Source organism: Triticum urartu, chromosome 1A (assembly GCF_056163025.1).
Source record: "Triticum urartu cultivar PI428250 chromosome 1A, HENAU_Tu73, whole genome shotgun sequence".
Lineage (NCBI taxonomy): Eukaryota > Viridiplantae > Streptophyta > Magnoliopsida > Poales > Poaceae > Triticum > Triticum urartu.
The window spans coordinates 571,611,260-571,619,487 of NC_141873.1; the positions used below are offsets into that span (position 1 = coordinate 571,611,260).

Here is an 8,228-nt window from a genome sequence, read left to right on the forward strand (position 1 = left end):
GTTATGCAAGCAAAGGCCCTCCCTGTCCTTGAAGCACTTGTTTGTCACGCAAAATAATATAGTAGCTAGTACTACATGTGCGCATCATCAGCGCTGCTATGATTGTGGGGAAGATTGAGATGAAAGCCACACTAATTTGCAAGTGGGCTGGCCATCGATTGCTTCAAATCAGTCTCTAGCTACAGTTGACCTACGGTGCCCATGTTTTTCTATTGCATTGACTAGTAAGCTTGCACGTGCCATGCACGTATCCTGTAGCCAAAGCCATGTCATGTATATGCAATAATGGCACCCCTCCCCAGGAGGTGGATTAGGAGCACTCGGCGACTCCCCCATCCGAAATCGCCGCCGCCCGCATGCAGGCTTGGGATCCGTGCCACTTTGCTGAAAATCATTACATGCGGCGAATACGGCAACCACGTCGTAAGATGTAACAGTATATACATGTTCGTGGTCATTTATTGTAGAGAGAAGTGCATATTACACCCCTCAACTCTAGCCCTAGTCTAATATACAACCCCCAACTCCAAAACCGTCTAATCTACAACCTCCAACTCTTAAAACCGGCCAAAATTCAACCCTCCCCTCCCCTTGACCGGTTTTGACCGGGTTTGACCCATTGATTGATGAACAGTAAGTTCGGAAAAAAATGAAAATTCAGAAAAATAAAATTTTAGAAAGCATTTTTTGCCTCCGGATGAACAGTATTTCAAAAAAATTGGGAACAAAATTTTTAAAAAATAAATTCAACTTTTCACCAGTGAACAGTATTAAAATTTCAGTTTTTTTACATGTACCCGGAGGTAATAAATTGGAAACAAAATTCACCGGGATTTGTTTTTTGAATTACTGTAAACAGCATGAACAGTATTCAAAAAAGTAAAAAAAAATCAGGAAAATCATTTTTTCACTGCGTGAACAGTGACCGAGGGAAAATTTTCGTTCCAAAAGTTCGAAATTTTTTTGAATTACTGTTCGCACGGTGGAAAAGTCGAAATTATTTTTAAAATTTTGTTCCCAACTATTTCTTGAATTTACAATTTTTTTATTTTTATTTTTCTGAATTTTCCATTTTTTTCAAATTTACTGTTCATCAGTCAATGGGTCAGACCCGGTCAAAACCGGTCAAGGGGAGAGGAGGGTTGAATTTTGGCCGGTTTTAAGAGTTGAAGGTTGTATATTAGACTAGGGCTAGAGTTGAGGGGTGTAATATGCACTTCTCTCTTTATTGTATGCAGTCTGTGAGGCACAGGTACAGGAAACCAGCCCGATGTAATTAATTCCCTCCACCATCACCTACCTGTGCAGTCCCCTACTTGCACGCAAGCACTCCATATCCAGATCTGAAAAACTATTCTCCTCTCGCCAGCTGCTAGTGATTGACGCACAAACAAATTCCTCACAGTAGAAGTGGATTTCAGATTTGGTAGTAGTCCTTTGAGGCCGCTGATTATCAATAATCTTGAACTGCTGTCCTTCTTCGGCGGAAGGAGATGAGCAGTTCAGTAGATCGGCTGGTGCAGCGACCACCCTTCGTCGAATCCGTGTAAGTTCATTTGGTTTTGAAATGATTGATAAAACAGACCGCTTTACTAGTTGCAGATCTGTTTATCTTGATTTTTCTTCTGTCCCTTTGTAGATCGAATCAAGATATAAGAGCCGATGAGTGCGCAGTCGGGATAGCTCAGATGACCGTCAAAGAGGGGCGCCAGCTTTCGACAGTTGCTGAAGCGGACGAGCTCGATTCTTCTAATGGCTGGGTTCGACAGTTCTAGATGCAGAGCATGGGTCGAAATCAAGGACTCCAAATCTTATTGCTGTGGAAAGGGAAAACAGCGGCTGGGTTCGACGGTAAGTTTCTTCAGTACACGTCCGATTATTAGATGCACAAGTATAAATGCTTACGTATGCTTTAAATAGTGAAATAGAAAAATATTAGTTCGGACACAGATACAGCACTGAGAAACGCGGAAAAATCAACTGCAATATGATTATATACGTTCATCTTATTTTTCTGTAGTAAACCGAAAATTCCTAGGTTGTTGACACTGGTCATTAGTTTACCTCCTATGCAGACATAGGCACGGTTGGGGAGGGCGTGTTGGGGGCTCGGCTGGAGATGCTCTTAGTCAGTTGGCTTGTGTTTGGGGATCAGTGCAAGTTTAACCGGAATGATTTTCAATGTCTCAATACAGCAGACGTGAGTATATATGTACAGTTTCAATCTGTCCAAGTGTCCATACACATTTAATTCCAGGCAGGGTGCACATGTCCGTGCAGAATCGAGCGCCTGATTCATTTATGAACTTCCTGGAAGTCATTTATTATTAGCAAGACTCTCATAACGCATCTACAGCAAATCTCTCATACAGTAATAATTTTATTATGTGCATAGCCGTCGCATACCTTAATCACAAACGAAGCATATATCTTTTCAAGTCACTTGTTGATTCATCTCTCTGTTGTTAGTTATTTTAAGTTTGATTCGGTAACAATGACGAGAAGTTGTAATTCTCTTTCAGGCACCAGTTTAGTACACGTTGGAAGAAGGATTTGGAGAGACCGACCCCATGTGTCAACTATGTTCAACGAAATGTGGAGCGTGGTTTTAAATGGAGATTCTTGGTATGGCGTGTGCGGACGTAAGTCAGTAGGAGAGAAACAAGGTGACGAGGTTAACAGCTTCCCATGCAACGAAAGCGTGAAATGATGTCATTGAATCTCACAATTAGCCTGTTGCAATTCAAGATCAGAGAAGTGATACTATGTATCTTCGTAATGAATGAATAAAAAGAATTTTGCTCAGCGTATTACTGTGTACTTTTTTTGTCACTCGTAGTAGTTAATCAAATGGTATGTTAATTTGAGAAATGCTTTGCCTGGACAACTAAGCTTTCTTCAACGAATCAACATAGGTCGATGAAAAATCATGGAGTACACAACTGTTTCTCCAAAATGGGACATGGAGTTGAGTTGCATGTCAGGCCAACGTACGTGCATGGTAAAGTTCCGCGTTAAGGGTCCCACATGCATGCATGCAATTTCTAAATACAAGTTACTCCTAGTTCATTAATGCTTTGCGTGTCTAAGATAGATAGGCCAACAAAGTCACTCCGATGCCACAAAGTGTGCGCCCGAGTTACTACACACACTTTTAAACGCACCATCTCCCCATCGGATGATTGATGGAATCAGCAGTGAAAATGTTTGGAACAAAGTGTGCATCCGTTTTTTTACTAACTTTATGCACCAGGTGTCACACAACGAAAATGAAAAAGCTTTTTCCACTATAAATCAAGAGTTCAGTTCACCGCAGGGAGCTTTGAACTCTTGATTTATTGTACTAGAAAAAAAGAATGCGCATTAAGCAACCATTTTCCATGGAGAAAAAAATGTGGGAGATTGAGGAGCGTGGTGCATTGAATTGAAGCTCTGGTTGTTGGGCGTTAGTAGTTGAGTAGGATGCATGCACGCCATGTCAGAAGTCAGAACAGGAATGACAATATGCATCATTTAATACGAAAACCGCTGGAGAGCTATACACGGCAAAAATCATCCAACACGCACAAAGCTAATATAGCGGATGGAATCCCGAGGCAATTGAATGAGCAGATTACAGTGAGCGTAGTCGCCAGGTGCTCCAACGCATTTTCGCCCCTCCCCACCTCATCCCATGTCATGTATATGCAATAACGGCACACCTCCGCTCGACCATCAGGGCTGCCTCTCTCCTTGCCTTCCCTTTGTCATAAATTTCCTCACCCCGCAGCACCACTCTCCTCTCCTGTCAGTACGTGCGGATAAAACTCAATGTGTGCTGGCGCCCGCGGAGAGCTGTAGCAGAGAAGACAGATAATACAGACAATGCCATGGCCAATGGGCTAGGAGCAGTGCAAAATTCCGAAGGGCTTCAAATTCAAAGGACTAATTCAGGAAAAATGTAACGCATCCACATGCTTCATAGTTGCCTAGATTCTATTGGTTTAGCCAAGGCTAACAACTACTCTTTCAAAGAAACCCGGAGAAAAACAAATACAACAGAAAATGAGGGATTCGTCCCGCCATTATGGCCAGACACAGTTAGACCTTACACTCTGTAGATTACCAGAGAACAAGAATTAAAATTGGCAGGGGTGCATAATACAGATACATAATTCCATCAGAAACCAACATTTTTTGCGAGTGATCCTCTCAGGGCAATGTACCAAGTCCAGCACCCATCCTTCAAAAATGATCAAGATGGTCTGCTCCAGAAAGTTTGAGAAATGAAGCTCCTCAGAACTGTGATGTTGATTCTCTTTATTCGATATTTCCAAATATTTTATCTGATGGTTATGTGGATACAAATGAGACTAAATGAACCAGCCGATTGGCGGACATAACAAAATGTTTAGTTAAAGCCTGCATTTTAGTTACAATATAGAAAAAGATAATCATTTCTCCAGTTCACGGTAACAGTTCACAATCCATGGTGCCTAGATTTAACTCTTCATCAGAAACAATTACCTCCTCTAAATCATAGTAGCCTACACGGAAAAAATAATTTAGTACATTTATTTCTCATACCCTAAGATATGATTACCATACTAAAATGATACATGTAACGATATTTTTCCAGCAAAAACAATCCAGCCTACACAAACATGATAGAATCAAGTACTATTTAGCCAAATACACTTTTCAAGCTTAGGAACCAATATTAATTACCACAGGCCAAGGCTTTACAACTCGAATACTATGGAGATGATGGTAGGAAAATCAGGAGGATTGAGGACGATATATGCTCTAGAATTGTTGTAACTGTCATCGGAAGCCTGTACCAGAATCAGATATTGACTGTAGAACTCAGTTTGGGTATGGGTAGAAGTAAAACAAAAAAAGTAACTATGCAATTAATACATGGTTAGTCCAGAACATGAATTTGAATTGTGTGGATGCATATTATGACCTGCAATAGAAAGACACAGATCATCCACCACAGATATACATCCATTCATCAGGATAAATTGTTTGTTTTTTTCTTTGAAGAGAAACAGTAGCATATACATTCACCTGGATTTATTTGTGACTCAATACATGACATGGAGTAGCACAAAGAAACTTGGTCAGCGGAAATTCGTTTTGGCTCATGCCGTTGGCAGTTTGGTCTAGAATTCTAGATGGAGCCCTCGTGTCCTCATCCACGAAGATGCCGCCTGAACCCATGAAGAGGCTCGGGTATTCAGAACTAAATTGGGCAGCTACACAGGTCAACCAAGATGCTGAAAAGTTACTTAGGCTGGCCATAATGGGGTAACATAACTAGTATCATATATTTGGAACTCGCAAACATGCTTACATGGCAGGAAATTAAAGAAGAGAGAGGGTCATAGTAACATAAGTAGATACCGTAATATAATAAATGTTATGCTACTATGTGTCATGCATGACAATAAATGAAACCATCTATGATACTACTTTATGATACTATGCACTATGGATGTAGTATTATACACTAGTATCATATGCATGATACTAGTATATGTTACTCCCCAATATGACCAGCCTTACCCATCAATCGGATAGACTTGGAATCCATCCCCGGTTCTTGTGGTCGTGGAGGCGGCGGCACATGGCGGCGCGGGAGGCCAAATCTCACCAATAGCCCGACAGAACAGATCCTGAGGAATCCCTATCAATCACTGGTACTAGTAGTGTGGTATGTGTTCTTGCCGCAATCAACAAGCCCTCTCCATGGTGGAGAGCAGGAGACCTTGCCGGAGCCGGGCGAGGAAGAGAGATGCGCAGCAGGGCCGTGCGGAGCAGGTGGCAAGGGGCGGCAAGGAGGGAAGCAAGATGCGGGCGTCACCGCGTCAGGAAGAGCGGCTGCTGATGTGCGGCGGGCGTCCAGGGAGGGTGGCGGGCGGGCGCAAGGAGGGCCGGCGAGGATTAGGTATCGCGGGGGAGTTTGTTGCGTGATTGTAGTTTTTTATTTTGACGGGACACGTTGGCTACCCTTTTCGTGCCGATTCAGTGGATGGCAGAGTTTTCGTTCACCTTTGAGGATGTTTTCTTGTTTATAATAGTAATATAGAAGTATAGATTAGGCCATCGCGTAGTACGAACGGTGATCGTCTGCTCGGAGGTGCGCTGGTACTACACATCTTCTTGTGTTTTGCGTAGTGAGTACTAATGTACGTTGCTTTTGAGGATCTTTCCAAACTGGTTTCCTCTACGGCATCGCATGTTTCTGGTGTGCATCCCGTGTTTAACTTACTCTTTGTATATCCACGGCCGCGCGTGCGTGTATGTCGTCCGGCCACTTGGCGCCGCCGTGCGGGCGTGGCTGGCTGCCTTGGCCGGCCGGGGATCGCCACCGTGGGCACACGTCGCCGTCGATCGCGCTCCCTTCCCGTAAAGTGGTGCCCTGTCGTCTTTTCCCCGTGAACCAACAAGAGGACGTGTGTGTGGTGCGTCGCCGCCGCCCGTTGCGCCTACAGTATTGTAGGACGCCGTCGATCGAGTCGATTACACGACGAAAGCCAAGTGCTCGTCCAACCACACGTACTAGCAGCAATTAAAGCGTACAGTCACGGTGTACTTTATGGAAACTGTGCAGCAACAGATCGCTCTCACGGATTAATGGCTACCAGGAATGTACTGTAATACTCTACGTACGTACAAACTCTGTTGCAGGAAGAAGAAGAATGAATGAATAATGCAGAAAGAAAGATGTGTCCTCACTCGCCACCACACGCTGCCGTTCACACCTCACCTCGATGGCTCGATCGCCGGCGACGCGCGACGGTCGGCGATGTGCACCGCGATTTCACACCACTGTTCACACCCCACATCAATCTTTAATTTATCATCAAGTTTAACTAACCTATTAATCACAATACTAGTAGGAGTATTAACCTACCTACCTGCTGATGATCACCGGCTCACAAAAATCCAAGCTTCAACGTTCAAACACGAATGGAATTTCAATCGCCGATTTATAATAATCTCGCCGGCGCACGCGCAGCCGACCGGCCGGCGTCGTGGTCGGTCGTTGATCCGTAGGGGTGCGCGTGGCTCCGGCTGATGCCGTTGACGTTGGCGAAGAACCCCACCAGCTCCTCGCGGTACGGCAGGAAGGTGCGCCGCGGCGTGGCGGCAGCGAGCCAGCGCCGGCCTTGGCGCCGTAGGCCATCCGGTGGGCGGTGGCCACCGTGCCGATCTCGCTGCCCTTCTTCTTGGTGCCGCAGGCTGCCGGGTTCGGGCTGGGTTTGGGCTTGGGCTCCTGCTGCTGGGGCGGGTTGACGGGGAGGAAGAGGAACTTCTCCTAGCCGTCGCAAAGTGTGTCAGACCCTCGTGCGTGTTCTCTGAACGTCGTCGCTGTCTGCATTTTATAACGACCGTAACCTGAACCAATAGGCAGCCTAACCTACTGCAGTAAGCTTTGTAAACTTTGATAAAGTTTAGAGATATAAAAATATTAACATATACAGTAACAATAATATCATTAGATTCATTATTGAATCTACTTTCACATTATATAAATTTGTGATGGTAAATATTTCTATTATTTTCACTAAATTTGGTCAAATTTTGCAAATCAAATCTAATATGCGGACTAAATAAAAACAGAGGGAGTATTATAATTAAACAAGCCAAAATTCCAACAGTCTTAGCCAACGTATAGTAGTATATGCAGAGGCTTGCTGTTGCACAGTGTATTACGTAGAAGAAGACGAAGGTGCGTGCGTGCATGCATGCATTTGACTCGCGTCATGCTCTCGTAAATCAACGGGAATAATGCACGCACCAAGACGATGCGCATTTAGTTTATCGTAGGGACACTGGCTAGCTAATTGGCCGACTGATTGATGATTACAACTCCATCAGGCACGCTGGTGAAGCCAGCTAGGTTAGGTTAGGTACTACACCCAGCCAAACTAACGTCAGGTATCACTAGCAGAGCAGGCAGCAGCTTGCCAGCCAGCCATCTTCGGGCTAATCATCCTAGCCCTAGTAGAAGAAACCATGCATGCGTGAAATCCATCTAGACCTACCCATCGCTTTCCTCTCTTCTTGGTCGCAGTGGCACTCCAATGCAGAGAAATAAAATAAGACATAAAATGTCTAAGTCAATTCGCTTACTAATTTGTTAATATCTTTTAGCCCGGACGCCGACGTACACTGATCAAAACAGCACGTACCCATGAACTATCGCTGGCGCCTGGCGGTGGCGCCCATCTATATGG

The 8,228-nt window shown here is 44.3% G+C and overlaps 1 long non-coding RNA gene across 2 annotated transcripts; it reads left to right on the plus strand.

Moving 5' to 3' along the window:
* Nucleotides 1–1,230: 1,230 nt before the first annotated feature.
* On the plus strand, nt 1,231–2,801 carry LOC125539595 (uncharacterized). Of its 2 annotated transcripts, XR_007296904.2 has the most exons (4): nt 1,231–1,546; nt 1,640–1,851; nt 2,076–2,200; nt 2,523–2,801. It is a non-coding gene; the product is annotated as an uncharacterized LOC125539595 (long non-coding RNA). The 2 variants fall into 2 exon arrangements; XR_015615418.1 differs by lacking the exon at nt 2,076–2,200.
* The last annotated feature ends 5,427 nt before the right edge of the window (nt 2,802–8,228 follow it).